Raw genomic sequence first — 23,053 nt, 5'->3', positions numbered from 1 at the left:
TACAAAATGCTTTATAAGCGTGATATAATTATCCATGCTGATATGCTGTGCTGTGGAATTCCTTTGGAGAACAGACAATATGAATTGCAAAGAGCTGGAAATTAACTTATCATCTGTTTTGAAGAGATGTGGCGGGGGATGGAGTGGGGCTTTTTGATTGTGGCTCAAAAATTGATTTTAATTGCTATTTTTATTGCTGGTGTAGCTGATGCTGCCATTAGTTCTTTACCTTTGCTTCTGTTTCTTTTCTAAGTGACTTGGGAAACAGCATACTTGACTCCACCCCAGATGTATTTATTCAAACATTTAGAACATGTCTCCATTCTCATGCGGTCAGGTGGTTTGGGAAACATTGCACACCCAGCAAAATTCCAGTTTTACTTAAAATATTGAGATCAAAGTCTCATCTGACAAGAGTAGTGCTTGACAATCTGAATAATGCTCTTAAATACTGAACTACTCATTTTATTCTGAATACAAAGATACATCTATGGTACAGTGCTTAACGGAATTGGCTTTGGAGTTAAAGCTTGGTTTAAATTCTAGTCCTGCCATGTATGAACTGTCAATGTAAAAACAGTTTTCTCAGTGGTGAAATGGAATGATAAAGCTATTAGCATAGGTTTATCTTACTTTATTCTTCAGACTTTGGATAAAGTCTTGGGGACACTTTCCCCAACACGACACTCCCATCCTCAGTCTAGACTAGATTCCCTTTTGATACACATTCACAGAATGAATTCTTTCAGAGACACAATTGCAGTTTGAGTCAGTAATCTTTAAAAAAATGTTTTAAATTGAAGTATAGTTTACAATGGTTTACAAAGTCTGGTGTACAGCATAGTGATTCAGTTATACATACATATTTACATATATTCCTTTTCACATTCTTTTTCATTATAGGTTACTAAAAGATATTGAATAGAGTTCCCTGTGCTCTACAGTAGAAACTTGTTGTTTATCTATTTTATATATTAGTAGTTAGTATCTGCACATCTCAAAATCCTAATTTATCCCTCCATCCTCTTCTTTTCCCCAGGTAACCATAGGTTTGTTTTCTGTGTCTGTGAGTCTGTTTCTGTTTTGTAAATAAATTCACTTGTGTCTTTTTTTTTTAGATTCCACGTATAAGTGATATCATATGATATTTTTTCTTTCTCTGCCTGACTTACTTCATTCAATATGATAATCTCCAGGTCCATCCATGTTGCTGCAGATGGCATTATTTTATTCTTTTTTATGGCTGAGTAGTATTCCATTCTGTGTATATAGACCACAACTTCTTTATCCAGTCATCTACTGATGGACATTTAGGTTGTTTCCATGTCTTGGCTATTGTATATAGTGCTGCTGTGAACATTGGGGTGCATATATCTTTTCAAATTAGCATCACCTCTGGATATATGCCCAGAAGTAAGATTGTTGGAGTATATGATAAGTCTATTTTTAGTTTTTTGAGGAACCTCCATACTGTTTTCCATAATGGCTGCACCAAATTACATTCCAGTCAACAGTGTAGGAGGGTTCCCTTTTCTCCACAGCCTCTCCAGCATTTATCATTTGTGGAACTTTTGATTGATGGCCATTCTGACTGGTGTGAGGTAACACCTCATTGTAGTTTTGATTTGTATTTCTCCGATAGTTAGTGATAGTGAGAATTTTTCATGTGTCTATTGGCCATTTGTATGTCTTCATTGGAGAAATGTTTGTTTAGGTCTTCTGCCCATTTTTTGGATTCGATTGTTTATTTTTTTGTTATTGAGTTGTATGAGCTGTTTGTATATTCTGGAAATTAATCCCTTATCAGTCTCATTGTTTGCAAATACTTTCTCCCATTCTGTAGGTTGTCTTTTGTTTTTGTTTTTTTTATGTTTCCTTTTTGAGTCAGTATTCTTTTATTAGGTTATTTGATTACATCTGCCCCAACACCCTACCTCACACTAGATATTAAATTAATGATCCTGCTGTTTGGTGAAGTAGAAGGAGCGGAAGAGAGGCCAAAGAGACAGGGAGGATGGTGGATACAGGACAGACTGACTCTCTGTGATGTCATCACATACGTGACACAGGGGTGATGGAGTGTGTGCCAGGGATGTGTTTTTCAATGTTTACGGATTGAGCCGCAAAAGGCCAGCAAAGTAGAAAGAAGGATTAGGAGAAAGGCTGTTGGGGAGGGTGGTGAGGTGGGAGGCGGAAGGACTAGGACCCAGCAGAGTCTTTTCCTGTCATCTGTGTGTCCGTTACAACGGGAAGCAGAAATGCAGACTTGGACTGCCCACCCCGGCCCCACCAGCCTGCCACTCTGCCAGACGGCCGCCCCTGCCAGGTCATTGCCTCGGAGCCTTATTCATTGCTCCGAAATCTGGGGCCAGGAGGAGTCGCTGCCGGGATGCTCAGGTGGAAGCTTCCATCTAAATCCTGGGCTTGGTCTCAAAAGTCACTGCGGCTGAATGGGAGGAGCAGTGGGAAGACAGACCTTGATCTGTACCATGGCAGCTTTTCAACCTGGGGAGGGTGGTGTTTTTTCTGCAAGTGGCAAGGAGAGCCCTTCCTGCTACCTAGGGTTGAGCCTTAGCCTTATTCCTCCCTAGCAGAGAAACACCTTTTAAGACCCACACAAATTTCCTAATTCAACTCTGGCTATTTTTAACCAGAGTTTAAAAACTCAATTATAAAGTAGATTCCAATGATTAAGAAGTTACAGTGTTAGGGTAAATCAACTATACTTCTATAGTGAAAAAGAAAAGAAAAAGAAATATAAGAAGAAATAAAACTTGATTAATCTATTAAAAAAAAGAACTTACAGTATTAGGAATGCTGCAAGGGTTAAGTCACTTGGTCCTGGTACGGCGTTACGAGGGTGGCACTGTAACTTCCCGCTTTGCAGGTGAGATAACTGAGGCTCGGGGACAGGGAGAGACTCACCCAGGATCCTGTTTCTGTGTGCAGATGAGCCCCTCTGTCTGGCTGCATTTCCCAGTCACTGTGCCCCGCCCTGCCCACCCCACGCCCATTATACAGATGAAGACATCGAGGCTCAGTGCGTCTAACCACTTGCCCAAAGTCCCATTAACAGAAAGTTGCAGAATGAGGACTTGCACTTAGGTCTGTTTATCTCGAGGGCCTCTGCTCTGACCTGTGGGGTTGGGGTCTTTTAGAAACAGAAACTCCCTCCAGGTGGGGGTGTGCTGCACGAAGAAGGAAAGAAACAGAAAGCTCCAACGGAACTGTGTGCACACTTAAAAATGGGCAAGACGGGAAACTGCGTGCTGTGTGTATCTTACTACAATTACAAAGTTTTTTGAAAAGAAAATAAAAAGCTCCAGTGGTCACCCTGATGGGAGTGGATAATGCACCTGGGAGTCGTGCTATTTTTATGATGGATGGATGACTTCTGCACATTCATGGCTTCTATTGCTTCTTGCAGTCTCTGTATGCCTCTGGGCTTCTACCCAGCCCCTCTCTTCTGTCTGTCTGTCTATCTACCTGTCTGTCTGTCTATCATCTATCTATCTATCTGTCTATTTATCTTCCAAGTCAACCTTCCTAAGACAGAAGATCTGATTGATTGGCATCTTAGTTCTGGCTCCCTGGAAACAGGCTCTCAGATGGAGATTTGCCTCAAGGAATTTTGGAGGGAGAGCTTTTAGGATAAGCAGCACGGAGGAGTTAAGCAAACAGAGCAGGGTAGAGGAGGAGTTGCACGGCGATGCAGTCTTGACAAAGGCCTCAGAGGACCCCATGGCGCCTTGAGCTGGGATGAGTGGTTCCCTTCAGACAAGCAGGTTACAACTTTACACCTTGACATCGGCCCATCGTTGGATGCGGGTTGCCCTCAGGGTGGGGGTGGGGGGACATGACCTTGGGCGAGGTGACTCCATTCCACTCAGGGCGATTCCCAGAGAGGGAGGAGGCAGCTGAGAAGTGTTAGGCACCAGCACTCCCAGTAGCGGGGAAGATGGGAACCTGGGAGGGAGACCTGGGTGGTCCCCCAGCCGCCTCTACTGAATACGGCTGCCCCAGCGGGGCTCCCCAGCTGCTCCTGGTCTCCCCCGCTCCATCCTACAGAGGGCTATGTTGGCCTCAGGTGCTATTCCTGGTCCAATCAGGTGTGAATACGTCCTCAAGTCATGTGACACGGAGCGAGGCAGCCACGTGCAGGGCCTGCCTGAGGCTTTGCTCAGCAGGGGCCAGGGGCAGAGCAGGGTCATCAAGCACAGCCATAAGGCCTTTCCTGCTTCCCCAAATCCAGAGAACTCCTGTCCTGCAAGTTATTCATACTATTTAAGACCTGTTGTCTCAGCTAATAAGAGCAGAGCGCGAAGGAGCCTCTAAAACTGATCTCCAAACAGCATGATTTCTCCCTGCCCCACAAGCAATTTCCCCTGGTGTCATCCGACCCCAAAGTACTGGCAGCTGGACACAGATGAAGCATTCTGAGCACGCAGGTCAGTCCGTACAAAGCCACCGCCCCTCTGGAGCAGGAGCTGTCCCTTTGCTGTTCAGCCGGACTGCCATCTATAATTCCCCAATTCCTCTGAAGTTTGCTTGTGGACAATTTTTTTTTCCCTGCTTAGTCTAGGTCTTTCTTTCCTCTCTATCTATTTCTCTCCATGAAGTTAACGGAGGTGGAGACACATGCTACACGACACCAATATAACGCTGTCAGTCAAGCTGCACTCTCCCCCGGCTGCAGCTAAGCTGTGGCAGGGCTCCCATCCTCTCTTTCCCCCTAATTGATTTCCAAATTCAGCCTCCTGGGATGGTGCCTTGGCTGGCTTTCCAAGTTCAGCCTCTCAACCTTAATTTAATGCTTCTCGGGTGGTGAGAACTTATGTTTCCCACCTACTAGTTGGCATCTGGCTGATTTCCTCATCCTGAGGAATTTAGTTTGATTAATGTCGAACCTTCGTACGTTGCGTTCGGGTTGTCAGAAATTATGCGTACTCATCTTGTTTCTGGTCCTTCTGAGGAGAGAACTTGCATCTACTCCAGGTCAGAACTGGCGTTTGGAAGGGTCCGGTCGTGACCCATACCCAGATTATCAGCTGCAGGATTTGCTCCATGAAACCCAGGAATCAAAGGACCCTGGCTGGGAAGATCTGATGGATGCTAAATGCAGTCTGGGTGATTCAGAATCTGCTTAGCTTTGCCCAACCAGCCTGGTGTGAGGTCTTGGAATGAAACCTTCCCACTTTCTCCTTCCAAGATTGAGCCAAAGAGTCTATTCTTGGAGCAGATAACTTCCAGCACCGAGTTGGCAAGTGTTTATGATTGGTTTTTCACACGTCCTCCTGGACCTGAGACAATTTTTGTTATAATTAAAATTTAAATATAGGGTTATGATAACCCAAGGCACCTCAGAAGGGCGGGCTCTTGGCAGAATAGCGAGTGACATGGTGAGACATGCTTTCTGTATTTCATTTCCACAACTTGATTCTTTTTAACCATTGAAGAAACTCACTTTAAGATAAATGTCCAGGCGACATGGGCTCATAGCTTTTGCTTCCTCCTGCTGGACCCCCATGAGTTTCCAGAAGCCCTCCAGGAATGTGTCATGTGTATAGGAAACAACCCCACTCAGTTTCTTTTGTCCAAGTCTTTCCCCGAAGTGCGCCCTGCAGACCATCTGAGGGCACCCACTCTCTGCTGCACTGCTGCTGAGGTCTTCCACGACAAGTCTGATTCCCTGCCGCTCTGCTGGGCGCTGTGGGCACCGTGGGTTCTTGCACAAATGTGCCACAGTCCCTGCTGTTGTGTCCCCCTGCTGCAAGGGGGAGAGCTTCCCTCTGCCCATCCTTACACTTAACTGGGCCATCAGGCCCCCGGAGCAGTTCTGCCTGTGTCCAGAGCCTCTCCACTCAGACAAGTGTCAGTTTCTCCTCTCCCATCCGGGCTCAAGCCATCGAGACATAGATCAGTATTGCTTCTCAGGTCTCAAAGCTCATGAGAACTTTACTGAAAGGGTGATTGGATCTCTGGGCTTTTCTCCCTTGTGTTCAAGGCATAGAAGACCCTGCATTACTATTAGGAAGAGGGGGAGGGGACACCAGGGGGAGATGCGCCATCAAACAGCCGCTAAACAGATTTAGTGATTTATACGCAGTAACATCCATCAATCTAGCTCTCCAAGCTGTTTTTCTAGTGACGTTGTCTAAGCCACACGTGGTGGGGGGAAAGGACTTAATTCGTGCCAAATGAACCACAGCAAAAATCATGACATCATGGACAACAATAAAGTAACCCAGCAGCAACAGATGGAAAGGAAGAATTCCAGGTATGCTGGGGAAATTCATAAATTGTTTTAGGTCCTAGCTGGTCATTTCCACTAGCCAAAGAGTTATAAGAGACTGTCCTTTAGCCAGAAACACTAGCCAATCAATTCCACTGTCCAGCAAAGTTGTCCTTCAGGGTGTGTGTGTGGCGGGGATGGGGAGGCAGGGCAGCAATTTCAAAACCTCTCCCTCCGCTTGGCGTCAAAGAGCCCTGGTTTTTCACTGACACCTAATACATCAGAACCAGGGAATCAGACGAATTTTTCTCTTGCCTTTTAGTTTCCTTTATTAATGGGCGCTTTTAGAAATCTGTTTATATTTTTACTTGGACAAAATCACAATCCTTCACACAAAGGGAGCAGATGGTACTGAAAGCTGGAGATGGGGCTGGAATACATCTCCCATAACTGGTGTTCACAGAGCCTTGTCTTGGGTATAAAAGAGCTGGAATCTAATTGTGGGGTTGGGTTTTCCATTCTATATAACTACGTGTTTCTTTGTCTGCGTTTCTTCCCCTCAAATTTAATGCTTCTCCTCTGAGCTCCTGTCAAATAGAAATCTGAGTAGAGTAACCGAGATTGAGTTTTAAGACGACAGTTTTCCTGGAATGGTGTCTCTAAGACTCTCAGAGCACAGCTCCCTTCAGAGGCTCCTGTTGAGATGCCATCTTAGCGTCAGGTGAACCCTCCACCTGACCACAGGTAGCTGGGCAGCGACTGGCACCTGAGCCAAAAACAGCCTACGAGGTGGCCTTTTGTGAGAATCCTGCCTCTGTACAGGATTATGATTAATTAGCCCAATTAGATTCTCTTTCTGAAGGATCTGAATATGAGACATTCTCAGAAGGAGTGAGGTGTAAGTTCATGCCAGTAGGAACCTTGTCTCTTTACTGACTTATCACCATTGTCTCTCAGAGTATAGGTACATCCAGTGAATACTTGCGAAAGAAATCAAGTGCATGGGCCCTTATGTAGCAGTATTTTCTTGTCAAAAAATGAATCTGCATCCATCTTCCTGTATTTTACCTTTTTCTTCTGCCTCCAGGGAGCTAGGAGCCCCCCACCCCCACCACACACACTTCTAATTATTATTTTAAATACATTTTATCTTTTAGAGCAGTTTTAGGTTCGCAAGAAAATTGAGCAGAAGATACAGAAATTTCTCGCATATCCCCTGCCCCTTCCCACGCACAGCCTCCCCTATTAGCAACATTCTGCAGCAGAATGGAACATTTATTGCAACTGATGAACCTACACTGACACATCGTTATCACCCAAAGTCCGGAGTCTACATTAGAGCTCACTCTTGGTGCTGCAGATTCTATGGATTTTGACAGATGACACATATTGTCATTATAGTATCGTACAGAATGGTTTCAGCGCCGTCAAAATCCTCTCCGCTCCACAAATGCACCCTTCCCTCCCTCCTAACTTCTGGCAACCACTTTTACTGTCTTTTACTTTCATTTTACTGTCTCCATAGTTTTGCCTTTTCTAGAATGTCATGCAGGTGGAATCATACAGAATGTAGCCTTCTCAGATTGTTTTTTAGTGATATACATTTAAGGTTCCTCCGTGTGTTTTCATTGCTTGGTAGCTCATTTCTTTTTCGTGTTGAATAATTCCGTTATCTGGATGTACCCCAGTTTCTTTATCCGTTCACTGCAGGTCATCTTGGTTGCTTCCAAGTCTTGGCAATTATGAATAAAGCTGCTGTAAACATCTATGTGCAGGTTTTAGTCTGGACGGAAGTTTTTAACTCCTTCGAGTAAACACTGTGTGATTACTGGTTCATATGATAAGAGCATGTTTAGTTTTGTAAGAAAATGCCAAGCTGTCTCCCAAAGTGACCAACCAAATCATTTTGCACTCCCACCAGTGATGAATGAGAGTTTCTGCTGCTCCACATCCTTGCCAGCATTTGATGGTGTCACTGTTCTGAATTTTGGCCATTCAATTAGGTGTGAAGTGATATCTCATTGTTGCTTTAATTTGCAATTCTCTGATGACATATAATGTTGAACATTTTCCATATGCTTTTTTTGGTCTTCTGTCTGTTTTCTTTGGTGAGGTGTCTATTCAGGTCTTTAGCTCACTTAAAAATTATTACTATTATTTTTTCACTGTTGTGTTTTAAGGGTTTTTGTGTATGTTGGATAACGGTCCTTTAACAGATGTGTCTTTTGCAAATATTTTCTCCCAGCCTATGGCTTGTCGTCTCATTCTCTTGACTCTCCCTCCTTTTTTGTGACTTTCTACTCTGAGGGGCAGTACAGTGTAGTGTCTAAGGATTCAGATTCTGGAGGCATCTGCCGCCTGAGTTTGAGTCCTGATTTTGCCACTGGCTCAGGCAAATGATCATTCCCTTCTGACTCACCATTTCCTCACTGGTGAAAAGGAGATAATAATAGGGCCACCCTGTAGGGTTGTTACGAGGAGTTAGAACTATCCTGGCAGGTAGCTGGTAAGTACTGTATAAGTGGTAGTCATTATTATTGAAAAATTTTTTTTTTGCTGATTTGAACCCAGGCACTAACTCGGTCTCCTCTTTCACTCATTTTCTCCCTCCTTCACCCACTCTATTCGAGTCACACTGGCTTGAATGTCTTTTTCCTTTTGTTTCCTCCTCCAAATGTGCGTTCCTCCCGATATCCTCGCTCTTGCTCTATTATCTCATGATTCAGGATTTTTGGCAGTCTAAGCAAATGCAGTCTAAAGGCAACGGAGTTTCCTGTTTTTATAGAAGCTGAGCCCACTGATGCCAGGTGTCCCAGAGGGGTGGGGTGTACTGGAGAAGCAGGGAGCTGCGGAGGAAAGATCCCATGAGACTGGAAGGAAGAGGGGTCTCTGGATCAGAGAGCAGTGGGGACTGAGCCCGGCCCCCTCAGGATGTTCCTCAGGGGAAGGATGCTGATGCTCCCAGGGGAACTGGGTGCCCTTAGCCTGCCAAGGGTCCTCAGTCCCTGGGTGTGGTCTATAAACCGTAGAACCCTTAGAACTGAAGGCACCATGGGGACTGAAGCAGCTGGTACCCTGGTGGTACCCAAGGGGGCTGATGCTTGGGGAGACACTCTCTAATGCCCCTGCAACATGAAACCGTATCCTCTGTCTCAGCCTTGAGTGAGAGGCTAGCCTTCCTGCCAGTTCCAGGGGTGGGGGTTCAGAGCCGGAGGGAAAGCCCACATAATGCCGATTTGTAACTGCAAAATACAGAAAGTCCTGTTTCCTTTACCTGTAAGTTTGGACTTGAGAATTGCAAATAAAATAAATCTGCTCCCAGGTTCATCCCTGCACGTTGTAACTTGAGACAATCCAGTTTCTGGTAAGGTGGCCTTTTAGACAGCTTTCAAATCTGCTCTTCCCCGTGTCTTTCTTCCTTTCCTAACCCGCTCCTCTAATCCTTCAGTTACTGGAAGCAAGTTCCCTTCTCAGACCACACTTTTTTCCCCTAAATGCAAGCTCTTAAAAAAAAGTGATATCAAGATACAAACTTTAAAAAAATTCAGTATTTTCCATATTTACCTAAAATTATTTTTTCCCTCAGTGTAAGCCCTAAAAAAAAAAAAGTGCTATCAAGATGCAAATTTTTAAAAATTCAATATTTTCCATATTTACCTAACATTATTTTGCCAAAATAAGTTACATAGGTTCTTCCTATGTAAGAAAGAAGTGAAAAAGTGAAGAGCCACACTATGCGATTAATTTTAGAACATGACCCTTGTTCTAGCTGTAATGTAAATTAAAAATCATACCTCAAAGTACAGTGAAGTTAGAAAAACATGCTTTGGAAACACTGTAGCTTGGTTTTTGCTTCTGCGTTTTGTTGTGTTGTTCATTTTTTCAGATCACACTTCTGAATTGCTCACCTGCCTGGGACAAGGCTTGGTTATTGTGGGTTTATCAAGCCACTTTTTTTTTTTTTCCCCAGAGGGAGGTAGTCATTACCGCTGATCAGTGCAGATTTCTAGTTCTCCTCCCTATTGGATACTTGACTGGAACACTTCTCCTGGCTTCTTGTGGTTGGAGGAGACCTGCTAAGGCATCCTGACCAATGACCTGTGAGTGGACGTGACGTTCGCCGATCTGGCATGGGGTGGTTAGTCCACGACTCTCCGGAAGTCTTCCCCCTCGCTGGCATGGCGCTGGCAGTGTCTGAGATGGGAGCTACTCTGTCAGCCTGCCCTGAATTAACTAAGATGAGCAGAGCTGCCCCTAGCAAGCTAGGGGTCGAACTCTGGGCAAGAAATAAACTTTGATTGTTTTAAGTGAGTGAGATTTGGGCATCTTTGTTATCACAACCTCAACCAGCTTATCCTGGCTGATACCCACATGTTACTCTCTAAAGACACTGTTGCCAAGCTGTTGAAGCCAAAAAAAAAAAACCCAAAAAAACCCAAAAACCCAAAAACATTGGAATTGGCATATCTCTACAGACAAAATATTTCGGCTTGGCGAACATGTCCGGGAGGAAGTGGATGTTGCTGTATTTAGAGCATGAAGCAAATGTACTATTTTGGAATGTTCAGACAAACATGCTCAAAATCATGTTCAAAATGGCCCACCTAATCGCCTGATTGGAAACAGTAACAAAGTAGAAAAGTTGACAGTGTTCCCCTTTGTACGTCGCAAGCCCTGCACCCGTGGACACACGCACACGCATATAGCTAAGAGTTGTGTGGTTGCAAGAAACAGAGAGCCTTTGATCAAATTTAGAGAAGCTGTATTAATTGTTCATGATCAAACTATGACATGGTGGAGGCCACGCAAAGACCCAGATCTTCGGCCTTTTGTGTCCCCTGTTGTCATTTCGAGGCTTCCAAATTTGATAAAACCATGAAGAGTGTTTTCAGTCTCTCCTATCATCACAGTTGGTAGAATTTTCACAGCATTTGCGTATCATTTCCTTGTTGAATTTTCCCTATTTGACCGTCCTCTGTCTTATCCCCTCATTTCTTTTTATTAGATTCTTTACCCTCCTGGGACATTTTTCTCCCCGTTTTATGATATACTTTGTAGTGTTTGTATGTCTGTTATCCAAGGTCAGAATTTCTATGAAGGATGGGTTTAGGAGTCGAGTTGGAAGGAAGGTTTGGACTAGAGGTACGTTTCTACAGCACTTAAGAATGAGAAGGTGTCAGTTGTGTATATCAGGATGCGGGAGTTGCTGATGGAGGTTATGGGGGAACAAAGCCCTCCTTACTCCAAAACCAGCCCTCAGCACCATGACTGTTATCATCCCAGAGATTTTTTTGTTCTACAGGGTCTGGTCCCTTTCTTCTGTCCGTTCTTTGGAACAAGACTCTCACCAGCTCGTTTTGGGTATTGTCACAATGGATGGAGAGTGGAATGGATTGGTATCTGGTCAGTTAGCGGTGAGACTTTCTGGACAAGTTGCTTAGCTCCTTAGGTGGGGGGTCATGCTATGACTTTACTGAGTTATTATACAGATTACACAAGATCATGTCTGGGAAGGGCTCTCTTATGGTGGGTGCTCAAGAAACACTTAATTCCATTTTTTTTTCCCCTACAGTTAAGGAGAGAAGCCCATAGCCTAGTGCTTAAGTGTGCAAGCTCTGAAGTCATACAGCTGGGTTTGGGTCCTAAATTCTGCCTTCTGCATAAACCGGTGGCAAGTGACTTCACTTCTGTAAGCCCCCTTGCCATGCCTGCACACAGAGAGTAAGACGGGCCCTTGCTATGTTGTGGGAATTAAATGAGATATTGAATAGATGACATTCAGTATGTTGTAAACACTCAAAAGATGGTAGTTTTCATTAGCTCTGCTATTAGAAACAAGTTTTTCATTTCCAGTCTCTGTCTTCCAATACAAGCTCCCAAGCCCTGATCTGGGAATGTGGTGCCTACACCATGCATTCTGCAATGCCCATCCCCTCCCCTCCCCTCCTCCCCCCTCTACCCACCGCCGCCCGGGGTCTGCGGTTGCCCTTCGGGATCGGCTCACCACTGTGGTGACACACGTGAATGCTCGTGCTAACTGGGACGTGGGATAAAGGGTATAAAGCCTCATGTCCGCTCTAGTCCAGTTTTGCTGCCAGATGAGTTCGTGCCAAAGTTAATAAAGAAATGTTTGGCTGCCTGAGCTTTTTTGAAATTCAGAGACCTGTGCAATCATTGTAATGTCTCCTGTTCTGTGTTTATAAGCGATTTCTAGTACCCATTTCTGCTTTAAGCTGTGCTTCGCCTGCATTTCTGTGCTGCTATTTAATCCTTCAAGGATTCCTTTGAAGGCTTAGCTCTCCTCCCTCAAAATCCTGTTTTACTTCGTCCTCTCATCTCTGACTCTGTTCTTTATCTGCTCCTGGATTTCTCCTCTCTTTCTGGGGCTCACTGGCATAAAGCCCATTTCACTTTTTTTTTTCTTCCTTCTGTTACATTCTCTCTGGGCTCTCATCCCTGCTGCCTCTGCTCCTCTGGATTTCAGACAGTCGTGCCTCTGCATGGAGGGCTTCCTGCCTCTTCTTGTGGAAGGGTCATCTTCTAATTGCCCTTTCTGTTTATTGCTAATGGCTTCCCCTCCCCAACTACCATATCATCATCTCTCTCCTTTAATTTCTTCATCTCCTCCAGATATTCCTCTCTGTCCAGTCTTCATTTTACAATGCCAATAATATCATTATGATAATTTATTGAGCTCTGACTGTGTACTAAGCACTTTATATGGATCATTTAATTTCATCCTTACAACTCACCAAGAGGTAGGGACTCTCAATCTTCGTATTTCAGATGAGAAAATTCAGGCTGAGAGATAAAGCGACTTGCTCGACTAGTCAAGTAGCAGAAATGGAATTCAAACCTTGTTCCATTAACTCTTTGCATTTAATCCTCATTGCATTAAGCTAATTCGGAAGCTCATGATTTCAATCACTGTGCGTATATTTCCTCCACTGCCGAGAATATTACCAATTAAGATATTAAGAATCTTGTAGATTCCAAATTTGCCTCACCTCTGCCTGCCTCCTTTTTCAGTGTGCCATTTTACTTAGGTGGGTTGTTCAAATGTGTCCCTTTCAATGGTTGGTCCTTATCTTTTCCTGGTGATACACTGAAATTACTTCATAATCCCCACATACTTAGGGTGGACTATAGAGAGAGCCCCAATTTCAAATATTCTTATTCTCACAAACCACTGAGGTGTCCTGGAAATAGATACTGGGCTGCAGAAGTAGTATCTGTTTCCTTTGCTACCATATGCCTGCCTCAGAACACATCATTCAAAGTCACCTCTGGGCAAAATGGCCTCATATCATAGACTTGCCAGGCATCTGTGAATAACTGGACCCCTGGCTATTACATTAGTCAGTCTAGGCTTGGCTATGCTGCAGTAAAATAAACCCCATATTTCTGGCTTAACACAGCAAAGATGCGCATCTCTTTCGCATCACCATCGGAGTGGTTCAGGCGGCTCTCCTTGGCTTTTCTCATTGAACAGTGACTCAGAGGTCCGGGATGCTTCCATCTTGCAAGTCTACCATCCCAAAGTTCTTTGCTTCCAGCCACTTGGATGGGAGAGCAGGCGTGGCATATTCATAGACTATTAGGCACAAGAATGGTCATTATCATTTTCATCTTTCAGATGAGGAGACATGTTCATTAAGATGACTTGCTCAAGGTTTTCCAAACTAGTAAGTGGTAGATTCCACACCAAAAATCACAGCTCCCATTCTTCTTTATGTTATGTTTTGTACAACTAGAATATTTTATTTATGTTGCTGCTTTCTGTCTTGATCCGTTGATTCACAGTAAGTTATTAGAATTTCTCTTCCTTTGTCCTGATAATTCTAGCAGGGTTTTAGGGAAGACTCTCATTGGTTGAACCTGGGTCACATGTTTGTCCTCAGACCAATCAGCATGGCCCAAATATTGCAGTGTTCTGACTGGTCAGGTCTGTGTCAGGTGTTTAACTCTAGCATGGAGGAAATGGAGTAGAGGGTGTGAGCAGAGCATTCACTCCTACTCTATGTGCCGGGAACAGTGGGGAACTAACCCTCTCTATAAATCCAAAGTGCTGTTACTAAAAGAAAAGTTGGTAGGTGTCAGGCAGGCAAATCAAGATAAGGTTCATCACACTGAACAACTGAGTGAGGAAGGAAATGTAAGATAAAATTAGTGACTAGGGAAACAAGTTAATGGAAGCATGACCTGACCACTCATAACACTTCATTGTCCTGGGCCATTGTGATTGGCTTGAGGGTGATCATGTGGCCCAAGCCCAACCAATGAGAACCCTCCCTGGAGTAAATGAATGAACAAATGATGCTGCTTTAGTGGAGGATGGGAGAATCTGTCCAGACGGTGAAAAGTGAACAAGGACAAGATGATGGTACAATGAAGATAAATTTTGCCCATGGCATAGTTTTTTTGGTGGGGCTTATCTTGTTTAGGGTGAGTTTTCAAGAACCCAGAAAGTTTTTGGTGCAGAAATGATCACGGTCTCCCAGTCCCCCTTTGACTTCTCTCAATCCCACTGAAGTGGGGACAGCTTTGGCTGTTAGTCTGTTCACCCCCCACAGAAGGAACTTTGTGAAGAGAGGGTGGTCCGTCCCTTCCTCGCCACCCCCCATGCTTATCCCTCCCCTTCAATTTCCACGGGCCTCACCCTCCTCTTTAGAGAATGCTTTCTCATCAGCGAGGCTGAAAAACAGCCAGGGGGCCCATCAGTGTTCACTTCCATGGGCAAAGTGACTTCTGCAGCATCAGGCCTGGAGTTTGTGTATATTCCTCTGAGTCAACGAGATTTTGTCTATAGGCCTTTGTACTATGTTTCTCCAGAGAGAGGTAAACTGCCTTTAAGTAATTGCTGAAGAAGGCATAAACCAGTGAAATTTGATTTGAACATGGAATTCGAACTGGGAGATGCTCATATAAATAACCAGGGCCGCTGAATGCGGCGGGTTTGTGCTCTATAGGTTTTTTTTTTTTTTTTTTTTTCCCCTAATCTCTGGGACTTCAGAATAGAAGTTCTGCTGCAGCAGCTTAAACCATCCCAGGCCTTTGCTCTCTGCTCTTGTGCTAGCTAGTTTGGCATTGTTAACTGCCTGTCTGGAGTTTTGTAAGTTTGCCTAATTAACTTGTGTAGTTGGAAAAGGAAAAAAAAAAAAAAAGATTGAACCCCCAAACAATACTATACTCTAGAAAAGTGACACAATCTTAACCAAAACCCCACAGTTTTTAACTAGGAAGGAGTTTGGAATCATCTAGTGCAAATCCACCCATGAGGAAATTAGAAACCAGAGAAAGTAAGTCATTTGCAGGAGGTCACTGAGACTTTGGAAATGTCATAGTCAGCTTTTCCTGCTTTATTCATGGTAAGTTATTAGAATTTCTCTTCCTTTGTCCTGATAATGCCAGCAAAAGTTTCAGGGAAGACTCTCATTGGTTGAACCTGGGTCACATGTTTATCCTCAGACCAATCTCTATGGCCCAAATGTTGCAGTGTTCTAATTGGTCAAACAGCCTCCAATCCCAGAGGTGTAAGTTTCTAGCTTATATTCTGTCAGAGCTGCAGGTTGCCCCTGGCTCTCCTGGGCTGGGCCAGGCTGGCCCTGCTCCATGTGTTTTCTCAAGGAACAACCATCGTCTGGGGCGCGCTGATCTCTTGCTGAGTGATGGAAGCTCAAGAGGGGCAGAACCAAACCGCAGGAGTGTACTTACAACTTTTGCTTGGATATGGTGTGCCTCACATCTGCTCACCTTCCACTGGTCAAGACAGGTCCCCTGGCTGCCAGGCCCAGTGACAACAGGGCAGGGAAAGCTTGGTAAGAGTGGGTAGGGTACAAATCGTTGTGCACAAATAATGAAGCCCACCACTGGAAGACGTAGAGATCCTTGCTGTGATGGAAATCCAAGGAGAAAAGTGTTACCTAGAAAGTCTCTGAAGTGTCCAGAGTCTACTTATTTGATGAAGTCACCCATTTTGATCAACGGCTAAATTTACCCAATGATATAAGCTTGCTATTCGGGCATCATCCCAGATTCCTCCCTTGTCTCTTCTTTTCACATCCAGTGACCACCCCAGTCCTTATCAGTTTTACTTCTCAAATATAACTTAGAAGTCCAGCTTTCCTTCCTGCACCCCATTTCTCTGGTCTCTCTTTCTCTAGTCCAAGTGCTGCTCTGTGGCCAGAGCAACTGTACTCACATCATCTCTTGGTCACTCCCCTGCCTAAAGTCCCTACACAGATACCAGGATAAAATGCCCTACTTCTTGTCTCCTATATTATAGATTCAGTTCTTGCTACTCCCCAGCCTGCACCCAACCCTGCTTTCAATATGTAGTTATCCAAGGCTGGCCAGCCGAGTTACAGATTAACCAGGTTAACATGGGGGCAGGACTCAGGACATGCTCACATCTCCACTGAGATTTGCAGTGTAGGCAAGAATTGAGGAAGAACTGATTGCAAGTCCCAGGGAACCTGAGCCAGGATCATAGACACTCCATTTGTAGAGGGATGGGGTGAGATCCTATTCTTCCACAAGGCTCAGCTGCAGAATGAGATTCTCACCTCGCGATACCCTGGGACCAGAAAATGTGACTCATCACCTCTTGCAGCTTAAGCCCCATGAAGTGGTCCCAGGACTCCGTTATGTTCTGAGTCTGAACCACTCTCTCCCAGGTGCTGGAGCGTTGACTCTCATTTCCGTCCCCCTATTCGTGAGGTGGTGACTGAGCTTGGAATTAGTTGTAAATTTCACTCTCTCCAGGTGACTCTGTGCCTTGGGGCGCGTTCAGTAGTAGATCTTCGGCTGTGAGGCATTTTACCCTCCATTCTGTCAGTCCTCTGTCCTCATCCTGCTCCTGCTTTTCTGCCTTTGTTCATCAAGAAAACTCCTTTTCAACGTTTTGAGCCTAGCTCATAGCACCTCTTCATTGACAGCTCCATCCTGTCTGGAGCTTTTTACATCCTCTCCTGAGCTCTTAGACTGCCCTGCACATCATCACCTCCATTCATCCGGCCAATTAATGGTTAGTTGTTGGGAGTTTATGTGCCAGGCACTGTTCAAGGCACTGGGAGTACAACTGTGAATGAGACAGACAAAGGCCCTTCCATCGGGACTGGCGGGAAAATGATGTCCAATGAACCAACAGATGCCCCAGATGGTTATCAGTGGAGAGAATGCTGTGTAAGAAACAAATAGGTGTGAGCTAGGGAGTAGCTGGGAGAAGTCGCTTACACAGTGAAGTCTTTGAGGAAGTAACATTCCAACTAAAAGATGGGAAGGAACCGGGCTTGTGAATAAATGGAGAAAGAACAGTGCCCAGGGAACAGCAGGGCAAAAACCTGGAAGCAAGAAAAGGCTTGATGAGCTGAGTCAATAATCAGGAGTGAATTCTGGGGGGAGGGTGTAGCTCAAGTGGTAGAGCTCATGCTTAGCATGTATGAGGTCCTGGGTTCAATTCCCCAGTACCTCTTCTAAAATAAATAAATAAACCTAATTACCTCCCTCCTCCGTCAAAAAAAAAAAAGGAGTGAATTCTGCGATGAGGTTATGGGAGGAGGTGGGGACAGAGCATGTGGAAACCTGGAGGCCACATCAGGGATTCTGGAATCCAGTATCAGAGCAGTGGGAAGATGTGAAGTGTTGTCAGCGGAGGACCGGCATGATGTGATTCATGATTCGTGATGTGATTCTTTTAAAAGATCTCCCCAGATGTTGTGTGCAATGCAATGGGATGCAGGTATAGACACAGAAAAAAACCCACTTTTTTTTCTTTTTTTTTTTTTATTGAGGTATAGTTGATGTACAAGGTCATAAAAGTTACAGGTGTACCACATAGTGATTCACAATTTTTAAAGGTTATGGCCCATTGATAGTTATTGTAAAACAAAGCCACTTTTTTTCTTAAGGGTGGCCTTTGCTGAGCTGGTACCTTGGACTGGGGGTAGTGGCCATGAGCCTGCGGAGCAGAGGATGGAATCAAGAGCTCTCATGGTGCTGGATCCAACAGGACTTGATAGATTGCAGGTGAGGTCACGTAGGAAGAGAGCACTCAAGGATGACTCCATGGTTTTGGACATGAACAGCGGGACAGAGGCAGAGGTCTTTTACTGAAAGATGGAAGACGGCGGAGGGGCACGGGGTTGGAAAAAACTAGAGCTCCGTTGGAGACAGAATCAGTTCAAGATGCGCATCGGTGGGCCAAGCCATCTGTCTTCCACTACACTGTGCTGTGTCCCCAGTGTTGAGCCCAGTGCTTGGCGTGGATCGGGCGCTCAGAAAGCATTTGTTCAATGAGAGAACCGAAATGATACGCTTAAAAGCTACAGATGACTAATGGCTTCTAGAACAACAGATGATCCAAAGTCCGTAGCGATGGCTAATTAAACCACTCCAATCCGATGTCCAAAAAACTGTATGCTAGACACCGCCCTTCCATTCTCCCCTTTAATTGAACAGGCTTGTCGCCTGCTCTTGTAGCCCATTGTTCTTCAAATGTAATTAGCCTTTGTGTTTTGACAGTAAATAAGACTCTGGTACACCACTTTGACAAATGCCTTGTTTCTGGGAAAGGAGTGTTTGTGAACACAAAACCCAGCCTTCGCCCTGCTTTCTCCCACCTCTTCCTCCTACATCTGGAGGCCCTTGGGCTACACTGTTACCTTCAGGAGGACCACGTTTCTTAGGGAAGGATGGCAACACAAAAATCGTAGTTATCATGTCTCGAACATCTATCACATGGCAGGCAGATACATTATATGTGTTAGGACAATCTTGAACAGTAATTTAAAAAATCCATGTGTTCCAGCTGAGTAAACCAGAAAAAGCTCAGAGAGGGTTAAAATCTCCCAATAACCAGGAGGCTGAGCTGAGATTCAAAAGTGTCCAGGTGTGTCTGATCCTGGAGGCCAAGTCCTTTCTGGGATTCTGTGTTTCCCTTAACAGTAAGTACCTGGACCTTATGGAAGAAACTGTAGGTGCCTCATTAAAAAAAAACAAACAAACAGTTTATTGAGATATAAGTCACAGGCTGTATAATCAGCCTATGTAAAGTGTGCAGTTCTCGGAGCCTCATTTGTTATTGGAATAGTTTCAGCTCCCACTCTGAGCAAGGAACAGCACCCTTCTGGCGTGTGTGTGGGGTGATGAGCGCCTGCACCTCACTGCTGAGAAATGGACGACGTCACGCACGGCTGTGGTCAGCATGTCTGAGCACGGAACCTTGGGTAGTCTGACCATCAAACCCGCTCGCTTAGCCTCTACATGATCTGGCCTCCAACAGCTCTGTAGCCCTTCTCCACTGACAAAGGTGGTTTTGTCATGTCCATGATCTCATTTGACCCCCCACCCTGAAACTGATTTGCCAACTGAGATTTTTTTTAGAGCTGAGAGCAAGATGAAGGATCTCCCGAACCAGTTCGGCTGGTTTCCCTTGTCCTGACCCAGAGAGGGATGCTGAGTTTCTCAAAACTCTCTGTAGTGACCTCATACACATTAGGATGGCCACTTTGAAAAGAACAGAAAAAGACAAATGCGGTCGAGGATGCAGAGATATCGGAAACCCTGTGCCCTGTTGGCGGGAATGTAAAATAGGGCAGCCACTATGGAAAGCAGTAAGGGGGTGCCTCAGAAAATAAAAAATAGATCTCCCACGTGATCCAGCGACCCCCCCCCCCCGCTGGATGCGTGCTACTCAAAATTCAAGGCGGCACCTTGACTTTTTTAGATGCCACATTGAAGTGAGATCATACGATGTTTGTTTTTCTGCGTCTGACTTATTTCACTTAACATAATGTCCTCCAATTTCTTCCAAGTTGTCACAAATGGCAAAGTTTCCTTCTTTTTTATTCCACTGTATATATTTACCACATTTTCTTGCAATCTAAACAAGTCAGACTCATGGAACCAGAGAGCAGAATTGTGGTTTCCAGGGGCTGGGGCTGGGGGATGGGGAATGGAGAGATATTGATTAAAGGAGAGCTTGTTTGTCAAACTTTCCGTTGTAAGGTGAATCATACAACCTGGTGACTGTAGTTAATAATACTGTATTGCGTACTTTTTTTTTTAACATTTTTTATTGATTTATAATCATTTTACAGTGTGTCAAATTCCAGTGTTCAGCACAATTTTTCAGTCATTCATGGACATATACACACTCATTGTCACATTTTTTTCTCTGTGAGTTATCAATTTGCTAAAAGAGCAGATCTAAAGTGTCCACAAAAAAATGGTAGCTATGTGAGGTGAGGGATGTGTTAATTAACTCAACCGTGGTTATCATTTCACAATGTATATGTACATTAAATCTCACGCTGTATGCCTTAAATAGATACAATTTTCATTTGTCAATCATATCTCAGTAAAGCTGGGAAAATAAATAAATAGAATCATACAGCATGGAAAACAAACTTAGGATAAATAAAACACCAAAATGCTAAAAAAGTGCAGAATCTCGAAGAGGTCTTTGTACAGCCATGTTCATTGTAGCCATAGTGGCAATAGCAAAGAAGTGGAACCAACTCAAATATTCATCAATAAATGCGTGGATAAAGAGAAAGTGATACATACATGCAAAGGAATATTATCCAGCCTTCAAAAATGAAGGAAGACCTGATACTTGCTGTAACACAGTTGAAGCTGGAGGTCATTAAGCTCAGTGAAATAATCCAGCCACAAAAGGACAAATACTGCATAATTCCACCCACGTGCAGTATCTGAAGCTGTCCAAGTCATAGGAACAGGAGATGGAGAGATAGGGGCTGGGAGCTGGGAGCAATGGGAATTAGTGTTCAGTGGGTGCAGAGTGTCAGTTTTGCAAGATGTAGAAGTCTTAGAGATGTGGTGCCCAACAGTGTGTCCATGCTTAGCACTATCGAACTGGACACTTAAAAATGGTTAAAATGAAAAATTTACTGTTATGTTTGTTGCTAGCATAATCAAAAAAACTGTGTGTGGTGGACTTAGGACTTGAACACATGTCTCTATGATCCAGTGTAGTTAGCCCTGAGGGAGAATGCTGTCTGCACATTTTTTTGCCAGGGTTGTACTTTTGTCTCAGGTTGGGCTTTTTTAAAATTTTTTTCCTTTGGCCCTAGCATCTTTGAGAAATAAAAGAGTGCTTTTGCCAGATCTCAAGGGGTATCAGGTGAGCGGGGTGGACCTGCCAGAGAGTGCCTATTGCAAAATGGATTCATCTCCCCTAGGATGGAGGCTGCAAATGGCCCTGTGAGGTAAGCAGGGGTGGCAGTATTCATCCTACATGGAAAAACCAAACTCAGCATGATTAATGGGGCATCCAAGATCATTTGGGGCATCGGTGATGGAGTGGAGACCAGATCCCAGAAATTCTAATGCTGGGTCCAGTGTTAGTGAAGTGGGCAGTGTAGCTCATTTTAAAGGTTAGAACTTAAGAAAGAGGTGGAAAATTTGCATGCTTTCCTTACTTTTATTATTTTACTTACAGAAATTTCTAGAACACCAAATTGCACAGTTCCGTTGAGTTGTTCAGCCCTGACTCTCAATCCTAGTGTGAGTAGTGGCCTTAGGCTGCCAGACCACGGGACAGGTACGAATGCACTTCCTCCAGGCCCTGGGGCCCTCTGAGCCCTCTCCTTCCAGCTGTAGACTTTTCTTTTTCATGCTTGAACTCCAGAGGTCCCCAAGGGCGTCTGCCTTAATTAAAATTTAAATTCACAAATCATCTCTTAAACTGTCTCATAGGCAGCCAAATAATCACCGACACGAGCAGCTGGTTGGAGTCACTTCTGCTTTGATGCTTTTCGAGACATCAGCTGAGTCCCAGCCGGTCACGACAATCTTCCAGCAACCTCTGTCGCCACAGACCTTGCCAGGGAACTCTGTTTGAACACTTTCCACTGTTCCCAGTTCAGAGTGTGCTCAGGTGTCCTGGTCTGTCCCCATCCCTGTCTCCCGGAGCTTGTTTGTGCCCTGGGGGCGTTTCTGGGGAAACATCCTGACTTGGGGACCAGCTAGGTAGCGGAGAAGGTCTTGAAGCCCAGGCAGAGCGAAGACCCACCTCCAGGCTGAGCAGACCGGGGCCCTGGCCTCCGCTCCTGGGAGCTCACAAGCTGCCTGTCACAGCCTCCCACCCCACCCCGCCCCCCGCCCCAGCCCAGGGCTTCTCGGCCTCCGCGGCACTGACAGTTTGAACTGGATTGTTTTCATTGTGGAGAGGGCTGTCCTGTGCATGGTAGGATGTGTAGCCACATCGCTGGTCTCTGCCTACCAGATGCCAGTAGCAGCCCCCAGTCGTGACACCCAGAAGTGTCTCGCGACAAGGTCAGATGTCCCCTGGGGGCAGGGCCGCCCAGCTGAGAGCCATTGCCCTAGTCCACTGGCCTCTCTAAGGCCAGTCCCCTAGATTCAGAGTCCTTTTCTCATTTCCCTATAGGTCTGTCTTCATATCTCCAGACCCTGACATTGTGTAAAGTAAGAAAAGTGTATCCTACTGCCTTCCTGCTACAACAAGGTCTTAGAGCCTAAAAAGAAGGACTCAGACCTTGGAGACCAGAAAGAGTCTGTTTATTCTTTGTGGAGGGAGGGCCGGCCTGGGTGGAGGCGAAACGTCAAATGCCTTTCACTCCTCCTGGAGAAGCCGCCGCTCCGCACCACTGAGGGTGGCCAGCCAGGACCTCGGACCAGGGCTGTCTGAGCCTGGAGCCCATGCTTCTTTCATTTTCAAATTTTTTATTTAAAAAAGTTTTTTTTTTTTTTTAAATTGAAGTATGGTTGCTGTACAATGGTATATAAGTTACAGGTGTACAATACAGTGATTCACAATTTTTAAAGGTTATACTCCGT

At 44.8% G+C, this 23,053-nt stretch overlaps 1 long non-coding RNA gene across 1 annotated transcript in view; it reads left to right on the top strand.

Annotated features, from left to right (window-relative positions):
* The window catches only part of LOC116147210 (uncharacterized), a 108,950-nt gene extending 90,117 nt beyond the window's left edge, over positions 1–18,833 (top strand). The window contains exon 3 of the long non-coding RNA XR_010377667.1: positions 18,142–18,833. This is a non-coding gene — a long non-coding RNA (uncharacterized LOC116147210). The remainder of the gene's footprint in view (positions 1–18,141) is intronic.
* Positions 18,834–23,053: the final 4,220 nt, after the last annotated feature.

The sequence above is a fragment of the Camelus dromedarius genome, chromosome 24 (genome assembly GCF_036321535.1).
Source record: "Camelus dromedarius isolate mCamDro1 chromosome 24, mCamDro1.pat, whole genome shotgun sequence".
Lineage (NCBI taxonomy): Eukaryota > Metazoa > Chordata > Mammalia > Artiodactyla > Camelidae > Camelus > Camelus dromedarius.
This window is presented reverse-complemented; position numbering and strand designations above follow the sequence as displayed.